Source organism: Callorhinus ursinus, unplaced genomic scaffold, assembly GCF_003265705.2.
Source record: "Callorhinus ursinus isolate GAN/ISIS: 27379988/994484 unplaced genomic scaffold, GSC_fseal_2.0 scaffold4, whole genome shotgun sequence".
Taxonomy (NCBI): Eukaryota; Metazoa; Chordata; class Mammalia; order Carnivora; family Otariidae; genus Callorhinus; species Callorhinus ursinus.
In genome coordinates, this window is record NW_027397066.1 from 97,270,421 (window position 1) to 97,292,290 (window position 21,870).

Here is a 21,870-nt window from a genome sequence, read left to right on the forward strand (position 1 = left end):
AATCTTTTTTAAAAATTCCAGATTTTATCCTATTAAAATAATATGCTACATGGAAATAACCATGTTAGTTTTATTTGCCTATTTTCTAATCATATTGCTTTTTCTGTATTACAAGTTATAGGAAATATAATCTGCACTGTTACAGATGAGAGCTTCACGTCTTGCTTCACTGGATTCCTATTTTCATCATGCACTGTTGCTATTAATACATGAGGTAAATGTGTAGCCATTATTGCAAACTGAGTCTTCATATAAACATGAAAATAGTACTGCTTTGTAATTTGCATGCTTTTTGTCTGCCTTGAAAATGATTCTGCTAAGTTAAAGTAGGGATTTTGTTAAGGTTTTCACTGAAACTTACAAACCTGTTAACCATGCTGAAGAAAATACAAAGCAAGTTAGAAAATAAACAGGTTTAAGAACTTTTTAAAGTACCTTATGTCTGAGTAAAAATTTTCCAAGATCTGTTAAGTACAGAAACATTAGATTGTGTTAAATAAAAGACCTACTTTAGGGGTGCCTGTGTGGCTCAGTCATTAAGTGTCTGCCTTCGGCTCAGGTCATGGTCCCAGGGTCCCAGGATTGAGCCCCACATCGGGCTCCCTGCTCAGTGGGGAGCCTGGTTCTCCCTCTCCCACTCCCCCTACCTGTGGTCTCTCTCTTGCTGTGTCTCTCTCTGTCAAATAAATAAATAAAATCTTAAAAAAAAGACCAACTCTAACAGTAGAAACCAAAGAAAGAATAGGAAGAAGGAACTAGTGAAATCAAATATGATGCCCATAAACTTCTCTTTGTCTACAGTGACCTCTCCTGTGACACCCAAGGTTTGTAGGCCTGAAGAAAAGTCAGAAAAAGATTTTCACACTATATTGAAAAGTAATATCTGCTAGGTTTAACTAGAAGCATTAAAATCAACAAATAAAGATAGAAAACTTTTATTTTCACCTAGTTTTGAAAAATATTTATGTTAAATGATTATAACTGCAGTAGTTATGTTGGATGCATCTATCTACCTATAGATTTGTTTATATATTAAGCTTAAAAACCTCTATCAGTTTTCACAGTTCAAACACAAAATATTGATGAGTGAACAAATTTAGTGGAAAAAAATAAGTCTTTTTTAAACTTAAAAATTTTTCCCATATAGATAGGTATTAATTGTTGTCATGTCTCCATATGTCCTCTGGGTAATATTCTTTTCCTGAGAGGGGTGTATAAACACAAATGCTTCTGCCAAATGTCTTTTGACAGGCCTTATCATTTTGTTTCAGTACTCTTGGGCTTTCAGTAATCTTTACAATTTCCCTGGAAAAAACTAAAGTTTAAAACTTCCCTCTTTTTCATCATATTCTTATTGTCCTTAGATTGAGCCCTTGACTCCTTGACAGATATTTGTATTATATTTATTAAGAAAGTTTATTTATGATATAAATATAATATAATTTATTAGTGTTCTCAGGTGAATAAGGCATGGCTTGTTAAAAATACAGTATGGACGTTCCTCAAAAAGTTGAAAATGGAGCTACCCACTGACCCAGCATTGCACTACCGGGTACTTACCCCAAAGACACAAATGGAGTGATCCAAAAGGGCACATGCACCCCAATGTTTATAGCAGCAATGTCCACAATAGCCAAACTATGGAAAGAGCCAAGATGTCCATTGACAGATGAATGGATAAAGAAGAGGTGGTGTATATATACAATGGAATATTATGCAGCCATCAAAAAAACCCCACAAAATCTTGCCATTTGAAACAACATGGATCGAACTAGAGGGTATTATGCTAAGCAAAATAAGTCAATCAGAGAAAGACATGAATCATATGATCTCACTGATAAGAGAAATTCTTAATCTCAGGAAACAAACTGAGGATTGCTGGCATGGTGGGGGTGAGAGGGAAGGGTTGTCTGGGTGATGGACACTGGGGAGGGTATTGCTATGGTGAGCACTGTGAATTGTGTAAGACTGTTGAATCACAGACCTGTACCTCTGAAACAAATAATACATTATATGTTAAAAAAAATAAAAAAGATAGTAGGAAGGGAAAAATGAAGGGGGAGGAAATTGGAGGGAGAGAGGAACCATGAGAGACTATGGACTTTGAGAAACAAACTGAGGGTTTTAGAGGGGAGCGGGTGGGGGGATGAGTTAGCCTGGTGATGGGTATTAAGAAGGGCTTGTATTGCGTGGAGCACTGGGTGTTATATGCAAACAATCATGGAGCACTACATCAAAAACTAATGATGTATGGTGATTGATTAACATAATAAAATTGAAAAAAATACATTGGAGAAACACAGTAAGGAAGAAGTAAAACTATTTGCAGATGACATGATAATATATATAGAAAACCCTAAAGACTCCACCAAAAAAACTGCTAGAACTGATAAATGAATTCAGTAAAGTTGCAAGATACAAAATGTAGAGAACAATGTACAGAAAACTGTTGCATTTCTATACATTAATAATGGAACAGAAAGAAAAATTAAAGTAATCCCATTTATAATTGCAGCAAAATAATAAAATACCTAGGAATAAACCTAACTAAAGAAGTGAAAGATCTGTACTCTGAAGAGAACACAAATAAATGGGAAGATATTTCATGTTCATGGATTAGAAGAATATTGTTAAAATGTCCATACTATCCAAGGCAATCTACAGATTTAATGCAATTCCTATCAAAATTTTAACATTTTTAACAGAACTGGAATGATCCTAAAATTTGTGGGGAACCACAAAATATCCCAAATAGCCAAAGCAATCCTAAAAAAGAACAAAGCTGGAGGTATCACAATTCCAGTCATACTACAAAGCTGTAGTAATTCAGTATGGTACTGGCACAAAAATAGACATATCAATAGAACAGAATAGAAAGCCCAGAAACGAACCCACAAATACATGGTCAATTAATCTTCAACAAAGGGGAGACTATCCAATGAAAAAAAGTCTCAACAAATGGTATTGGAAAAGCTGGACAGCTACATGTAAAAGAATAAAACTGGACAACTTTCTTACATTATATATAAAAATAAATGCAAATGGATTAAAGATCTAAACGTGAAACCTGAAACCATAAAAATCTTAGAAGAGAGCACAGGCAGTAATTTCTCTGATGTTGGCTATAGCAAGATTTTCTAGGTATGTCTCTTGAAGCAAGGGAAATAAAAGCAAAAATAAACTATTGGGACTAAATCAAAATCAAAAGTTTCTGCACAGTGAAGGGAACAATCGACAAAATCAAATGACAACCTACTGAATGGGAGAAGGTATTTGGAAATGACATATCTGATAAAAGGTTAGTATCCAATATATATAAAGCACCTACGTAACTCAAAACCAAATAAACGATCAATTTAAAAATGGGCAGAAGGCATGAGCAGACATTTCTCCAAAGAAGACAACCAGATGGCCATCAGACACATGAAAATTTGCTTAACATCACTCATCATCAGGGAAATACAAATCAAAACTACAATGAGATATCACCTCATATCTGTTAGAAAGGCTAGACTCCAAAGCACAAGAAATAATACTCATTGGAACCCTCTTGCACTGTTGGAGGGAATGCAAATTGATGCAACCATTGTGGAAAACAGTGTGGCTTTACATCAAAAAATTAAAATAGAACTAACTTAAAATCTAGTAATTTCACTACAAGGTATTACCCAAAGAATGGAAAAATACTAATTTGAAAGGATATATGCACCGCTATGTTTACTGCAGCATTATTTACAATGGCTAATACATGAAAGCACAAATAGACACATATCAATAGAACAGAATAGTGTCCAAGTGAAAGTTGTCCAAATGTCCATTGCTAAATGAATGTATAAAGAAGATGTGGTATATACACACAACAGAATATTATTCAGCCATAAAAAAGAATGAAATCTTACCATTTGTAACAATGTGGATGCAGGTAGGGAGTATAATGCTAAGTGAAATAAGTCAGAGAAATACCATTTGATTTCACTCATACAGAATTTAAGAAGAAAAACAAGTGAACAAAGGAGGTGGGGGAGACAAACCAAGAAACACACTCTTCAATATAGAGAACAAACTGATGGTTACCAGAGGGGAGGAGGGTGGGTAGATAGGTGATGGGGACTGAGAGTACGCTTATCATGATGAGCACTAAGTATAGGATTATTGAATCACTATATTGTACACCTGAAACTTATATAACACTGTATGTTAACTATATTGGAATTAAAATAAAAAACTTAATAAAAATAAAAAAATACATATGAAGACTATTAGCCATGGTGTCTTCAAACACTGTGGCAAAGCAATAAGATTGAGATTTTAGGTAAAATATCTCCACAAAGGCATTATATAGAAAATTTAACACACACACATACATACACACATCACTTAACCAAATAATATAGAAACAGAAACCTTTAGAAATAAATGCAAAAAATATAATTTCTCTAAGGTAGGAATCATTTTCTGTATTTACAGTTTCATAAACTGAGCTGCTAAATATAATTAGATAATTTTATGACATTAAGGGAAATATTCAGGAAAAAGCCCAAAGTTGATGGAAATACATCGATTTCCTTGCCACATGCTGTGTATTTATTAATGATATTATACTGTCAAACAACCCTTTTTTCTTTGCTGATTTTACTTATTATTTCCATCTGTCAAAATGGAACTCTCTGAGGTAGACGAGAATATTACTACAAAGGAAATGTTTGTAAACCTTGTTATATGTTATATGCTCTGAATTGAATTTCCTTAATCACATTATGTTTTATTCATTTAAAGCTGTGGAAGCATAGTTATAACAAATTACTTAATATTTTTCTATAAATTAATTGATATTAGTCTAAAATTATCCTAGTCAAAGAACATATAAAGTTATCTTTAATTCACTGTATGTCCTTCCCATGAAACCTATCTCTAGTTAGGAATACAGACACAGTAAAACATTTTTTGAAACTATCAGAAAAATATTTTAAAATATCTTGTGACTGAACATTATAAGCTTTTCTAGTCTGAAGAACAAACTTTAGTTAGTAGAAATTATCTCATTAACTTTGAAGAGATATTTGTATGAATAACATGTCTTAATTAATTTGCATATACTGTAGTGTACACCTAAGAAGAGTTTATAGCATTTCATCCCAATTATTAGTTTGGTTAGTTTGTCACAATTGTCCTACCCCCTGCTCACTTGCTCTTCATCGAAGGTCTCAGACACTATAATTCCTTAGGTGAAAAAGTATTTGTCCTTTAGTAGCTAAATTAAACACTTAAAGTGAAAATTTTTTTTAAAGATTTTATTTATTTATTTGACAGAGAGAGACACAGCGAGAGAGGGAACACAAGCGGGGGAGTGGGAGACGGAGAAGCAGGCTTCCCGCCGAGCGGGGAGCCCGATGTGGGACTCGATCCCAGGACCCTGGGATCATGACCTGAGCCGAAGGCAGATGTTTAATGACTGAGCCACCCAGGTGCCCAATAAAGTGAAATTTATTAATGTTTTTATGAATATATTTGTATATTAGTTTATATTAAGAATTAATTATACTAGTGTCTCAAATCTTGGATAATATGTGAAATGCATAATACACACTTGCCAGGGTCTCAAAAGTCATAAAGCATTTGTTGTATCCAATGTGTCAAGATTATGTAAAGATTGGAAGGTGAAGACTTCTTTATATTATGTTTATTAAGAAAGATAATTTGGCATCATTGGCTTTGTAATCCACCTTTTATAAATTACAAATCAAGTTTCCCCTCTTAAATTCAAGCCCTTATTGAAAAGTTTTCTTCTATTCTTAATGTTGTATTTTTATACTTACTAAATTTTACTTTTCATTGTTCAATTTGACATTTATAACTGTAATTTCTAAAAGGAAAGTCATTTTCGTGAGTTGGGTTAGACGCTTGCATGTACTGTGAGTTTCCCATCTGACTTCAACTACTTTAGACCAAGTTAGACTAGTCACAGTCTCTCTCTTCCAATAACATGAAATTAGGACTAAATGATTCTGTTTCCTTAGATTCAACAGGGGAAAATGGTTCAATTTTGAGTGGTCATACGAAAATAAAATGATAGAGACATTCTATAGAGGTAGGTGAATCCAAAAAGAAATATGAAATTTTGTTTCCAGTCCAGCATGAAAGAAGTTTGGAAGGGGTTACTCCATCTTAACAAGTAATAAGGTGGAAAAACTGAAAAATAAATAATACTTAGATCTGTCCGACAAGTGAGGTTACAGGCAAATTGCTACACTAAAAACTGGAGACACCAACAGGTGAACATGGAGAATTACAGCTAACCCTAGCTATCTTTGTGGGGAGCACTGTCCAGGAAGGAAAATCTAATCGTAATTGCCAAATTTCTGGAGGCTCAGTGTGGACAATTCTGATTGTTAAAAATTCCAGAGGGACCCAGTCATCAAAGGGTCTCCCATTCTTCTGTGAGTTTTGCTTCATGGATGTCTAAAAGTTCTCACAGTGAATCTCAGAGAAAAATCCCTTATGCTTTGAGCAGGAGGACAGGCAAAGAATCCATCTTGAAAGAAGAGAGCCTTCTGTTTTTCTTAACAATGGAGAAATTAAGTAGAACATAACCTGTTTGGGTTTTATCAGAGTGTCATTGACAACCTTCCTTCCAAGGGGAGGAAGGGAAGTACCAAACTCCATCCCACTGTAGCCTTTTCTGTCTTACCTCTGGGTTCAGGGTAGAGGACTGAGATGCATGTATGAAGTTTCCAGTCCAGAGGCATAAGCTCACTAAAAGAAAATTGAAGCACTTTATTGCCAGTAGACCCGCCTTGCAACAAATGTTAAAAGAAGTTCTTTAGAGATAAGTAAAATGATATAAAGCAGAAACTCAGATTTACATGAAGAAAGGAAAACCATAGAATTGAAAACAAAAAAAAAAATTCTTCTTAATTGATAGACCATATACAAGTTTAAAATAGAATCACTATTCAACTATGTATGCTTATAAGCATATATATATATAAATATGTATATATAAGCAAAATGAATGGCAGCAATGTTAAAAGGTATGGGAAGAAACAATTAGGACTACTTTTGTTATTATAAGGCATTTATACTACCTGTGAAGTGATATAGTATTATTTGAAAGTGGACCAGAATTTGTTTTAAGTGTATAATGCAAACGCTAGGATAACCACTAAAAAAAGTTAAAAAAATTTAAACTGATACACTGTGAAAATAGAATCATGTAAAATGCTCCGTTAAAAACTCAAAGGACAGGGAAGCCTGGGTGGCTCAGTCAGTTAAATGTCTGCCTTCAGCTGGGGTCATTAACTCAGGGTTCTCAGTGGGGAGTCTGCTTCTCCCTCTGCCTCTGTGCTCTCTCTCTCTCAAATAAATAGATAAATAAATAAATAAATAAAAACTCAAAGGACAAAAAAAGAATAGAAACAAACCATTAACAAATATGATAGATAATAATCAAAATTTATCAGTAATCAGTTTCAGTGGAAATGGTATAAGTGTACCAATTAAAAGACAGAAAGTGTCAGAAAATGTCAAAAAAACATGTCACAACTGTTATCTACAATAAATTTACTTTAAATATGAACACATATTTAGATTAAAAATAAATGTATGAACAACCTAGTAAATGGGAGAAGATATTTGTAAATTACATATCTGATTAGAGTGTAATATCCAAAATACATAAAGAACTTAACACCGAAACACAATCTGATTTAAAAAATGGGCAGAAGATCTGAATAGATATTTTTCCAAAGACGACACATAGGTGACCAATAGATATATGAAAAGGTGCTCAACATCACTAATCATGAGGAATATGCAAATCAAAACCACAATGAGCTACCACCGCACACAAGTCAGAATGGCTAGTATCAAAAAGACAATATATAGCAAGTCTCGGTGAGGATGTGGAGAAAAGGGACGACTTGTGCACTCTTGGTGGGAATATAAATTACTAAAGAACATATATGAATAAGTACAAGTGGCCCTATTAGAGTGGATATGAAAAACAATATTAATAGATTATTATAGGATATTCCAACTTTATTGAATACACTGTACACATGTATATAAATTTATAGTTTATGAATGTAGTAAAATGTAAAGCATGAGAGATCTATATTCCCTAAATGATATTACAACTTTGAGTCAACCTTTTTTAAAAAATTATCTTTGGAAGATTATAATGTGATAAATGAAGTCCTTGAATATACCCCATTGGATTGTTAGGGAGTATACTGAAAGAGACTCTGCAATACTTACTATGTGAAAGATATTCCACTGCAATTTTAAAAGTGACTGTGGTGTGAAAGCTTTGTTTTACTACTCATTGCAATATCTAGGATCATTTCTACCTAGAACAGAACTGTATACAGAGTGACAGATCTATAAACTAATATGAAAACAATTAAGGAAGAATCCATTAACAAGCCCTTTCTTGTTTAAAGGTCAGTTAAGCAATCTCTGTTCACCAAAACATATACTACACTTCAATCTGATATTACATTAAGTGATTTATATAAAATGAAACTGGAAATTTACTTTTCTCAAAATTCAACTCCAGAAAAAAATCACTAATTTGTACTTCATGCAATGTACTCTTCTAGTTCATTTTCTCAAACTCCCAACTTATTAGGAGAAAGCAGAACGCATGCGACTAAGTATAATTTAAGTGAAATGCCATAAATTCTATAACTATAAAAACCTGTAGTATTTAAAAAAATAAAAAGATATATTCTATTAAAAACAATGAAAGCTTTAAAATGAGGAAGAGTTAAACATATATAATAGTTGGTTCCTAATAGATGAGTGAAGAAAACGGAAAGTAGCATCACACAAGACAACAGAAAAGTGTAGGGTACTTTCAGAGACTAGTATTTAACCAGTCTGGTTTTGTAAGTTGAGAAGGACTATGATTCAGCAAACTTACTTTGGGCTAGGGTGAGTGGTTTATTTGAAGGAGCTGAAGCTAGTCGTGGAATACTAGTGAGCAACACAATTGTCTGTTAGAGACATTGAAGCAAGAGATAGAGAAGATTTAAATACATTAGTGGCCTTGCTAATGAAAACTGATTTGCAGTAATATAGGCATTAAATCATTCAAACTTTTAAACTTGTAAATAACCGATAAAGGAGGAAAAACTATTGTGCACTTGGAAATTTTGAAACTGTAAGGTGTCATTTTTAACAGAATGAGCAAGGAGAAAAGGAAAAATATATTCTGGTAAGTAGTTGTTAGACTTAGTTCTGGTTATATTAAGTTTGAAGTACTGGGTGTGACCCTAGGGTATTTTACACACTGGATTTCAAACAGACCTCAACTGGAAATGTCAAGTGATATTCAGGTACATGAATACTACAGCATCTTGTTACTATAATTTCATTTACTCATCCTTATTTAAAGAATTGAATCTTTGCTCAGAATAAAATATGGGCTTGGTATTTTAAACTTGAAAATGAACCATTTTATCTTTTTTAAAGTTTGATTGATGATTGACTGATTGATTGATTTTAGAGAGAAAGAAACACTAGCAGGAGGGGCAGAAGGACAGAATCCGTAACCGACCTTCCGCAGAGTGCGGAACATGATGCGGGGCTCAACACATGGGGCTCCATTCGGGGTTTGATCCCAGGACCCTGAGATCATGACCTGAGCCAAAACCAAGAGTCCCACGCTGAGATGTGCCACACAGGAACCCCTAAAATGAACCAGTTTAACTGCATTTTTAAATGTTTTGGTAACTTAGATTCTAACAAAGTAACTATAATTATACGTTTAATATCTAGTAATGTATACAGATGTATTATTGAAAGAAGATCGTGTGAACTAAAAAAGAAAATTGTCTTTAAAAATAGTGCCCTATCTACTGGCACAAAACAGACACACAGATCAATGGAACAGAATAGAGAGCCCAGAAATGGACCCTCAACTCTGTGGTCAATTAATCTTTGACAAAGCAGGAAAGAATGTCCAACGGAAAAAAGACAGTCTCTTCAACAAATGGTGTTGGGAAAATTGGACAGCCACATGCAGAAGAATGAATCTGGACCATTTCCTTACACCACACACAAAAATAGACTCAAAATGGTTGAAAGACTTAAATATGAGAGAGGAGTCCATCAAAATCCTAAAGGAGAACATAGACAGCAACCTCTTCGACCTCAGCTGCAGCAACTTCTTCCTAGAAATGTCGCCAAAGGGAAAGGAAGCAAGGGCAAAAATGAACTATTGGGATTTCATCAAGATAAAAGCTTTTGCCCAGCAAAGGAAACAGTCAACAAACCCAAAAGATAACCAACAGAATGGGAGAAGATATTTGCAAATGACATATCAGATAAAGGGCTAGTATCCAAAATCTATAAAGAACTTATCAAACTTATCAAACTCAACACCCAAAGAACAAAGGAAATGGGCAGACATGAACAGACATTTTTCCAAAGAAGACATCCAAATGGCCAACAGACACATGAAAAAGTGTTCAACATCGCTCGGCATCAGGGAAATCCAAATCAAAACCTCAATGAGAGGCAAGCGAGCAAGCAGAAAGAGGTTTGGCTGCGAGAGTGGAGCAATGCCTAAATCAAAGGAACTTGTTTCTTCAAGCTCTTCTGGCAGTGATTCTGACAGTGAGGTTGACAAAAAGTTAAAGAGGAAAAAGCAAGTTACTCCAGAAAAACCTGTGAAGAAGCAAAAGACTGGTGAAACTTCAAGAGCCCTGTCGTCCTCTAAGCAGAGCAGCAGCAGAGATGATAACATGTTCCAGTTTGGGAAAATGAGGCACCTCAGTGTTCGGGACTTTAAAGGGAAAGTCCTAATTGATATTAAAGAATATTGGATGGATCCAGAAGGTGAAATGAAACCTGGAAGAAAAGGTATTTCTTTAAATCCCGAGCAATGGAGCCAGCTGAAGGAACAGATTGCAGACATTGATGACACAGTAATAAAGCTGTAAAATCAGAGCCACATGAAACCTGTACTGTTCTAGTTGTTTTAATCTGTCTTTTTACATTGGCTTTTGTTTTCTAAAGGTTAAGCTATTGTATATTTGGATTGCAGAACAATTTGTAAGATGAATACTTTTTTTATGTGCATTATTAAAAGTGTTCTGAGTGAAGCTAATTGTCAACTTTATTAAGGAGGATTGCTTTGTGCCCGCCACCTAGTGTAAAATAAAATCAAGTAATACAGTCTTAACTGTTGTGGCCTTTTTGATCAAGGGTTGGTACTGTTTAAGGCCAAAAGTAACAGTTTATAGACCTGTTGGTTTCACCTTGGCTTTTACATTCAAAGGATTTGTATTGCATTGAATTTATAAACTCTGACTTGTGAAATCCATAGTTGATCTGCTTTCTTCCAGCCCGATGTCTAGACTTGGATTTTTCTACCCCAGTGATATTTCACTTTCCCTTTTTTTTTTACTTCGTTTTCCTTTAATGTCATGTTCAGTTTTCATTTCACTTTTTTGTTCTCTTTCTTGAATATATTATACTAATTTGGAAAGTCAGTGAAACTGTCAAAATATTAGTTATCTCAATAAAGTACTTGTAATTAAAATATTATATGAGAGCTACAATCACTAATTCTACTGTATTAAATATTAGGAGATATAGTTTGATTAAAAAAACATGACTTGTATGAAAACTCTGAGCAAGTAAGTGTATGTTGTTACCTATAGTGTTCTGTGTAGTTACCTTATTGCTTAGTCTGCAGAGAATAATGACTTCGATGTCTGATTTACTTTCACTTATTAAACATGTTTACCATGGGATGATGTTTATAAAATCAGATACTGTTATATTAGTTTAGGATTTAATAAAAATTGTGAAAGCTTAAAAAAAAAAACTCAATGAGATATCACCTCACACCAGTCATAATGGCTAAAATTAACAAGTCAGGAAATGACAGATGTTGGCAGGGATGTGGAGAAAGGGGAACCCTCCTACACTGTTCGTGTGTTGGTGGGAATGCAAGCTGGTGCAGTAAATACTAGTATGGAAAACAGTATGGAGGTTCCTCAAAAAGTTGAAAATAGAGCTACCATATGACCCAGCAATTGCACTACTGGGTATTTACCCCAAAGATACAAATGTAGGGATCCGAAGAGGTACGTGCACCCCAATGTTTATAGCAGCAATGTCCACAATAGCCAAACTATGGAAAGAGCCAAGATGTCCAGCGACAAATGAATGGATAAAGAAAAGGTACTATATATATACAATGGAATATTATGCAGACATCAAAAGGAATGAAATCTTGCCATTTGCAATGACGTGGATAGAACTGGAGGGTATTATGCTGAGCGAAATAAGTCAGTCAGAGAAAGACATATATCATATGATCTCACTGATATGAGGGATTCTTAATCTCAGGAAACAAACTGAGGGTTGCTGGAGCGGTGGTGGGTGGGAGGGATGGGGTGGCTGGGTGATGGACATTGGGGAGGGTATGTGCTATGGTGAGCACTGTGAATTGTGTAAGACTGTTGAATCACAGACCTGTACCTCTGAAACAAATAATACATTAGATGTTAAAAAAAGAAGACAGGAGGAAGGGAGAAATGAAGAGGGGGGAAATAGGTGGGGGAGATGAACCATGAGAGACTATGGACTCTGAGAAACAAACTGAGGGTTCTAGAGGGGAGGGGGGGTGGGGGGATGGGCTAGCCTGGTGATGGGTATTAAAGAGGGCACATACTGAATGGAGCACTGGTTGTCATATGCAAACAATGAATCATGGAACACTACATGAAAAACTAATGATGTAATGTATGGTGATTAACATAACAATAAAAAAGACTGCTCTGGTTTTAGCAAAACCATTGTTTAAGGCATCATATTTGTTTAAGGCTGTCAAATGTCTCTTGCTTGAAAGACCTATGGAAGAAAACAATTTTTTTAATGAAGAAGAAAAAGGTGGAGAGTAATACATGTTTGCATGAGAAAATACAAATAAACAAACAAACAAAAAAACAACATAGTGCCTATCATGAGATCAAGCCACATGTTGGGCTCTGTACTTTGTATGGAGTCTACTTGGGACTCTTTCTCCCTCTCCCTCTACGCCTCTCTACTCCACGCACGCTCTCCACCCCCCTCTAAAATAAATGAATAAATCTTAAAAAATAAATATTGCCCTAGAAGAGCAGCTCTTCCTATATTTTATGTTTCTATTTTACTCATATGAACTGTTCTTTCAAAGCTCAGCTAAAATTAAACTCCTCAGACAGGCTTTAACTAGCTCAGTATAGAGTAATTTACCCTGTTATTTCTTTAGTTACTTCATCACTGTTGCCACTTTTTATAATTACATATTTTATATCAGTAAATTTCCTGAATTACAACTAGACTGTAAACTCCATGAAGACAGAGTATATTTGTTTTGTTTACAAATGTCAAATCAACACCTAACTTGGCATTTATTCATAATGAGAATTTAATATATTTCTGAATGAATGCATAAACACCAGTGAGCAAACCAGTATAGTATAAACCTCACTCCCTACTAAGTGATTTACTCATCATACTTGTTCTCATACTTAAGCATCTTATTTTAAAGAAGTCTTAAGCATGTGTGGCAGAAATGCACAACTGTATTTCTATATTTATCTTATAGCTTCATTTTTTTATATTTTAGCTTAATTTTATTTTTGATGAATACTTGAAACTCTCAAAATCTGAATACTCCATTTGCAAGCTGTTCTTATCCAATGACCACATCTTCATTTCCTTTTGAAATGTTTTCTGTTATCTATTATGTACCTTTAAATTTGCATAGCCATATTTTAAGTGGCTCCAGGATGGACCAATTACATGGAATACCAGAAGCTTTGTTTGTGACTATTTGGGTTTTATAATTAATTTGAATGAAGTGTGGTTTGTTCATGGAGTCATTGGAGAATCATCATATTATTAAAAGCCAGATGGCGGCCCAATTTACATGCTTAACAGGCATAAAATAATTTTCTAGTGGAAACATTTAAAAATTGGTTGTGTTCCCTTCAATAATTATTAATTCAAATAATTTTGCTTACTTTTTTATTTCACATGAGAAATAAAAAAGTAATATACTATCTGAAATTCTGTTTAAAAAATTTAGCATACCATTGTTCTTTTTGGCAAGTGAACTTAATTTATTAATCATATTGTTTATCAACAAATATAATTATCTCCCATTTTACTTTGGCCATTTATCATTTTATTTCATTTATAACAGAACTTTCTATAATTCATTATTGTTCAGTATCTCAAGAGAGCTATATTTTTGAACTTCATTTTTTATTGTGCATTTCTTTAAATATGCAGTTTTTGCTATACATGAGCAAAAAACCAACTGTTCCAATTATGATATCAAATGAATTCTATGAATTCTAAGATTAGTTTCATTTAGAATATACTAATTTGGCTAAATTGTAGGAATGTCTTTTTTTTAACAATATAACATATTGACATTTTTTAGAACATTATCTAAGGTGTTACAGACATGACCTGAGAAACTTTATATAATTGCTTAAGAAAAAAATTAAAATACTACTCAGTAATAAAAAGGAATAAACTATTTCATACTAGAACTTGGATGAATATCAAAATAATTATACTGAGTGAAGGAAGTCAAATAATAGGGAGTACATACTGCATGAAGTCATTTACATAAGTCTCTAAAAAATGTAAACTTATCTATAGTGGTAAAAAGACACATCAGTACTTGCCTGAGGATCACAATGAGCTATCACCTTGAACCTTACTACTCTGGCAATAGATTTCCTTATAAAGGGATAAAGGGATCCAGATAAGAGAGAGTAGAAAGTGATACCTATTTATGGTTCAGAAAAGATACCAAGATTTATGAATACTGTAAGAGATGTTTTAATACGTCTGACTGTACGTATCCCACTATTACTTTATAACACACATTTCTAGCATTTCTCTTTGTTGTTCTCATAACAAAGCTTTGAGGAAAATATACAGTGGTATTGTAGAGACATTATTCTTTTTTTGAGATTTTTATTTATCTTTTTATAAGAGAAAAATAATTCTTAAATATTCCCAAATTATTCCTCATTCTAAAGGAAATAGTATAGAGATGTATTTTACATTTATATCTCTTTATTTGACAGAGAGAAAGCACAAGCAGGCAGAGAGAGAGTGGGAGAAGCAGGCTCCCCGCTGAGCAGAGAGCCTGACATGGAACTCCATCCCAGGACCCTGGGATCATGACCTGAGCCGGAGGCAGATGCTTAACCGAGTGAGCCACCCAGGAGCCCCTGTAGAGATACTATTCTTGAAAAAATAAATAGAAATCAAAGAATCAAGAAAGAGCTTCATTTTAGTCATTTTTCCTAAAGGAATGAGGGTAAAGAATATACAAATAAGTATTAAAAGCAATTTAAAAAGTCAGTAGTTATATGCCTTTTCTCATATATGGCACTGATGTATTTACCGCCTACTCTGATATGATAAAAATTATAATTTTTTGCTATCCATAATGTTAAAGCTTTAGTGCATTCTGTACAAGAACACATGAATGAAGATAGTAACTCTATAGTGAAATTCTATTTCATTTATGTAAGAATTCTAAGGAATATGGATAAGACACCAGAGTGAGGGCCACTTTAGATATTATCTTCATGTAATATGTGGAGAGAGCACATTGGTTGGTGAATAATTCAGTCAAACCCTGAAAAAATCCATTTAAAATATCTGAATGAAGGAAATGGAAATCAAGAGGACAGGAAGGCACTGAGAAGCACTGTCCTTACCTGGATAATTGCTCAAAGTCTCTATTGAGCAACTAATCCATAGCCAAGGATCTAACACAATAAAGGAAATACAATAAAACTGGTTAGATTAATAAACTGTTAGCAAAACTTTTGAGTTTTTAAAATATAAATATAAATGATCTAGTTCCTTTGAGGTAGTAAAATTGTTAAATTGATTAAGATGCTGCAGCAATATGAAAAACAAGGAAAAAATGCAAATCTTTCTGGAACTCTACATTTAACAGATTTTAAGATTTGCAATATGATTAGTTAATCCAAATGTTTAAAAAAATCTGAGTATCATATGGTTTTTTGTCGTTTTTTCCCCACATACTGTACCTTGAAGTCTTCTAAAACAGGCACATGGCAGTGAGGGATGGGATACTGCGAGTGAAAGATAAACTGCCAGATTTCTCAACAGAAATAATCTAAAAGTGTATTTTCTAGTGAACAGTATGAGTAAGTCCTTCTCTAGAGCCAAAATAATGTTGTGTTACTTTCATATTTCTTGCTGAATATATAACTGACGTTTGTGACAAGGATGCTTTTGTTATAGCTAGAAACACACCTCTTCAATGTTACTGCTCCATATTTATATGATTAATGGTCAAAATGCAAGATGCAAAAGACAATTTAACAGTCTACCTTGTCACAAAAACATTCATTTGAAAGCACTTTTACTATTTTAAACAAAAATGACAAGTCTCTCTTTCAACTTATTGACAGCAGCAAAAAATGGAAGGCTTACTCAGATCTCACCTAAAATGTGTGTATTATTTTGCAATACCCAAGTTTATTGAACTGTGCTTTGTAATATGGCCTCAGTGAAGTTCTCCACCTTCGACCATGCAGCCATGCACCTGTCGCATCGTTCCAATAGAACGCCACATAAACTGACTTTCAAAGAATAATATGTAAATAACGGATGAATTGTATGCCTTTGCATTCTGCATGCAAAATACATATGTATTCTATTTCCTTTAGAGTGAGGAATAATTTGGGAATATTTATATTATTTTTCTCTTATGTGTAAACAATGGCTAATTTATACTGTTCTTATCTTACACTGATCTAATGAAAAATCCATTTGGTACTGCCAGAATGTACCTCAGGCTTATTATATACAGATAGAAAACACTACCATTTACAAGTCAAACATCAAAGCTAGTGATTCATATATCCATCAAGTTAGACTTATTCATTAATCAACTGAACTGAAATTAGCATTTACTGTTAGAATTATTCAGAAAACTTAAACTAAATTTATAGGAAGAACCAATTACTGTCTCCAGAAACAGATGGTCTCAAGAATTCTTTTAATGACTATGTCACCTCTGGCATATTAATATGTCTTAGCTTCAATCCCTTCATCAATACAATGGAATAATATCTCAAATAAATTTTGTTGGAATTCAAATAAGTAATCTATATAAAATAATAGCATATTCCCTCTACATAGAAGGAATTCTTTGAATTTAGATGATTATATTTGCTATCATCTCAAACTTAGACTCATACTTTTTTTTAAGATTTTATTTATTTGTTTGAGAGAAGCAAGGAGCACAAGCAGGGGGAGCAGCAGAGGGAAGGGAAGAAGCAGACTTCCCACTGAGCAGGGAGCCCAATGTGGGGCTCAATTTCAGGACCCTGAGATCATGACCTAAGCCAAAGGCAACCACTTAACCAAGTGAGTCACCCAGGCACTCCTAGAGTCATACTTTTAAATTATTTTCTTGTTTTCTATTTGGTTTTGTAAGTCTTAGTGAATTCTGAAGTTGTGTTTAAATAAAAAATTCTCACTATACCCTTATAGAATAGAGGTCATAAGTCTTTTTTCTCTCATGTCAAGTTTGCCTATATACTCATTCATTGAACAAATATTTATTTAGTATCTAATTACTTATATTAGCATTCTATGTCTTCCAGCTCTTTTTTGACTTTAATTCTTTGATGTTCTACCTACAGGGAGGTAAATGCTGGTTATGCTGATGTTTTACACGCCCATATAAAAGATAATGAAAATTTTTATTATAAGTAAAAATTATATATATAATTAAATATACATATTTAATTACATATGTATATTTAACTACATATGTATGTATATATTAGACCAAGTATTGAGTCTAATAAATAAATAACATGCCTAAATATCAGGCAGGTTTTCCTGACATCACATGATGTCTTTTGTTCACATCAAAGTGTGAAATTTTTAAATACTCTTGCTTAGAAACTAACAATTATTTAAGCTTGTAACAATGACATGAAGGTAATAAAATTCCTAAGAGAATTAACAAAAACAGCAAGGCAAGCTCCTTAAGTTAAGCATTATTTAAAAATATATCATAAATGGGGGGAGGCTGGGAAGATAGAGTAGAAGGACACTAACTTCACCTTATCCCATGGGTACAACTAGATAACACTGCCATCAGCATAAATAACCCACAAAAAATCTGAACACTGGAAAAACAAACCCCACAACTAAAGGTAGAGAAGAGGCCAAATCTAAGAAGGTAGGAAGGGCGAAGATGCAGTTGGGGAGCAAAATGCACCATGGCCTTCTGCAGTAGAGAGGGAGCTGGTAGCATGGAGAAGGTGAAAAACAGACTACTAAACTGGGGAGCCTGCCTGGGGAAGTCAAATCCCCATAACACTTGGCTTTGAAAGGAAGAGGGCCCAAATCTTATGAGTTCTTACAACCAGCAGGACTTAAGGCCTAGAATTTTAAAAATCTGTGGGCTCTACTCTGGGAGAACTCAGAGGGTATTAGGAAGCAGAGTCCCTGCCCTTAATGAGACAGCGTGACAAACAGCCAACAGAAACGCAGAAAGAAAGCAGCAGTTTGAGAAACACCAGGGGCAGATGGGAGGCAGTTATTTACTCATCTCAAAGCATGGTCCAGAGAGGCAGAGATCACAAAGAGACCACTCCAAGAACAAAGGAGCTGGCAGGCACCAGTTCCCCGCCTTGACCCCAGCATAAATACAAGGCCAAGTGAAGGAACCAGCAAGGCACTCACACTCACTACCTACCTTGCTCACAGCAACCCACATCCCCCACCCTCACACCCCCTCACCCCCACACTTTGGTAGATATGCCCTTCCCAGTTACACTTACCTCAGTTTCAGCACTGAGGGGACCCTCCCTCAGTGGGGTCCCTCAATTAATTTTGTTAATTCTCTTCTCCTTTGGTGGAGAAGACCACCAAAAATGCCACCAACATGTCTCTGATTTTGCATGTGTTGTGGGACCTTGGGCAAAAAAAAAAAAAAAAATCACAACTTGGAAGAGAAAATTGGGAATTGCTAGAGCAATATCCTAGAGTAGATGAGAAATTTAATTTGATTATTATCTACATTGAAATAGTAAACTCAGTAACTCACTAACATTATTATATACTCTGCATATTTATTTCTTGATGAATATAGATGTCAAAAGGTATGAATGATCTCTTTACAAACCCATTTTTAAAAATATTCTGTTTAGATAATATCTTTAATTCCTTAAAGAAAATCAATATAATGAGGCTTTGCCTTTTTTTTTATATTCTAGGTTAGATTTGCTTTATTCCCTTATGAATTAAACATTTAATATCATTTGAATATTAGTATAAAATTCCTTTACTATCTGGTCATTTTAATTTCTTTGATTTTATTTTTACTGCTGTTTTATATTATTTATTATATTTTATCATACCCTATCAAAACACTACCTAAATTCTTAAATACTATTTAATTATATTTAATTCAAATATGTTCTTTTTCTTTTTCTTTTGCACTTTAAAGCCTAAAAAGGAATGGATTTTACATTTTTTATTTTGTGGATTTGTTAATAAAGAGAAAGTTTTATTTACATTTATTTATTTATTTACTTATTTCAAAGGAAAAATATCTCTGAAAAGTCAAGGAAAAACCATACAATGCAGGTGTTTTTTTTTTAATTTTATTTTTATTTATTCATGAAAGACAGAGAGAGAGAGAGAGAGACAGAGGGAGAAGCAGGCTCCCAAGGAGCAGGGAGCGCGTTGTGGGACTCGATCCCAGGACCCTGGGATCATGACCTGAGCTGAAGGCAGACGCTTAACCATCTGAGCCATCCAGGCGCCCTACAATGCAGGTGTTTTGTCTTTTTACTTTATTTCTTCTTTTTTTTTTTAAATTCTTACCAGTTTATAATCTTTTATTATTTCTTTATGGATTTGAACTTTCTTAACTCTCTTTATTTAAAACCTTTGTGTGTGTTGTATTTGAATCTGGTAAGTTTGTTTTGTTTTTTCCCCTTAAATATCTATTTCCTTTTCCATCTCAACATTTCTAGCACATGGATTTCTTTAACTAGTTCTGTGTATTTTAATAATTTCATCAGTTAGGTTTGACAAATCCTTATATATAAAATAAATGCATTTTTAACATATAAATTTACTGAGAAAATAAATATTGATGATTTCCTTTGACAACGTTTTTTTGGAGTAATTCAATAGGCTTATCCTTACAACATTGGATTTCATTTTCAGATTAGCAGCACTTCAATCTCTAAAAGATAGCCATAACACCAGTACTGTTGCTTGAGATTAGTCACAGAAATGGTCTACAAGACTGTAATGTTTGACTTGAAATGCTGCTCAGAGACCAAAATGTTCTTGCAATCTGTAGTAGTTTGTGCAAGTTTGAGGACACAAACCATAGTATATTAATTCTGCTAGACAATGTAATGTAAACTATAGGGAGCCAAAAGAAGCTTTTTCTCCTTATTCTTTTAGAGTAAAAAACAAACAAACAAACAAACAAAAAAAAACAAGAGATAAAGTAGAAAGACAAAATACCTGCACTGTATATTTTTCCTTGACTTTTCAAAGATAGTTTTCCTTGATTGTTGAATTAATGTGATTATAAAAATGTTCTTTTACCCCGTGTTTTCAAAAGGGACACTATCTGCCACATTAAAAAAATAAAATAAAATCACTCTATTTGATGCCATTTCCAAAGAGGAAAAATTTGTTAATTGAAACGCTGTCTACACTATTTATTCCTGAGTAGGCCAAGTTCAGCTTTTATTTTTTTGGTGTTTACATATTTATCATATAATATAGAAATGGATGTAGAAAGAGTATTGGTTCCATAAAAAGTCTTATTTTTAGCTTCAGTGGCTCAAATTCAAATGTATGAGATGAAATAGGTGCTAGAATTCACTAATCTTTAATTAAAACAAAACAATATATACCTAAAAAGTCCTGATCTGGAATGAACATATTTTAAAGATAGAGAATAAAAAAGACAACTAAAAGAAGCAAAGAAGGAGAGGTATAATATTCTCACTTGGGAATCTTTTATACAAATATAAATAAAGCATCAAGCTTATTTTTAAAATCCTTAACTAGGGGTGCCTGGATGGTTCAGTCAGTTGAGCATCCAACTCTTGTTTTCGGATTAGGTCATGATCTCATCTGTTGTGAGACTGAAACCTGCATAAGGCTCTGTGTTTAGCAGGAAGTGTGCTCAATATTCTCTCTCTCTCTCCCTCTAAAATAAATAAATTCTTTTTTTTTAAAGATTTTATTTATTTATTTATTTGACAGAGAGAGATGCAGCGAGAGAGGGAACACAAGCAGGGGGGGTGGGAGAGGGAGAAGCAGGCCCCCCGCTGAGCAGGAAGCCCAATATGGGGCTCGATCCCAGGACCCTGAGACCATGACCTGAGCTGAAGTCTCAATGACTGAGCCACTCAGGCACCCAATAAATAAATTATTTTAAAAAAATAATAAATAAATAAAATCCTTAACTATTGGACATATTTTTGACATAAACGTCAAAGAAAAGTTATGTTTTACTGTAAAATATGTAACACAATTAAAGAGTTAAAAGTATCTGGAATTTTCAGGTAATCTAAAAGCTATATTATACTTCATAAAATTACACTGTGACTTTTTCTTCCAATGTTTAGTAATTTCTAATTATGTTTTACAGTGAAAATTTCTTTCACACATTATTCAGTCAGTATTCTAGAGAATTTGGAAAAACATGAGATGAACTTAAATAATGCCAGCTTTAATACTAGCTAAATCTTTCATATTCATGGTCTCTAAAAAGAATTAAATATTACATTTTCTTTCCAGGTTGTTTTG

General features: G+C 33.7%; 1 pseudogene; it reads left to right on the forward strand.

Moving 5' to 3' along the window:
* The window catches only part of LOC141372493 (activated RNA polymerase II transcriptional coactivator p15 pseudogene), a 54,962-nt pseudogene extending 43,126 nt beyond the window's left edge, over positions 1–11,836 (forward strand).
* Positions 11,837–21,870: the final 10,034 nt, after the last annotated feature.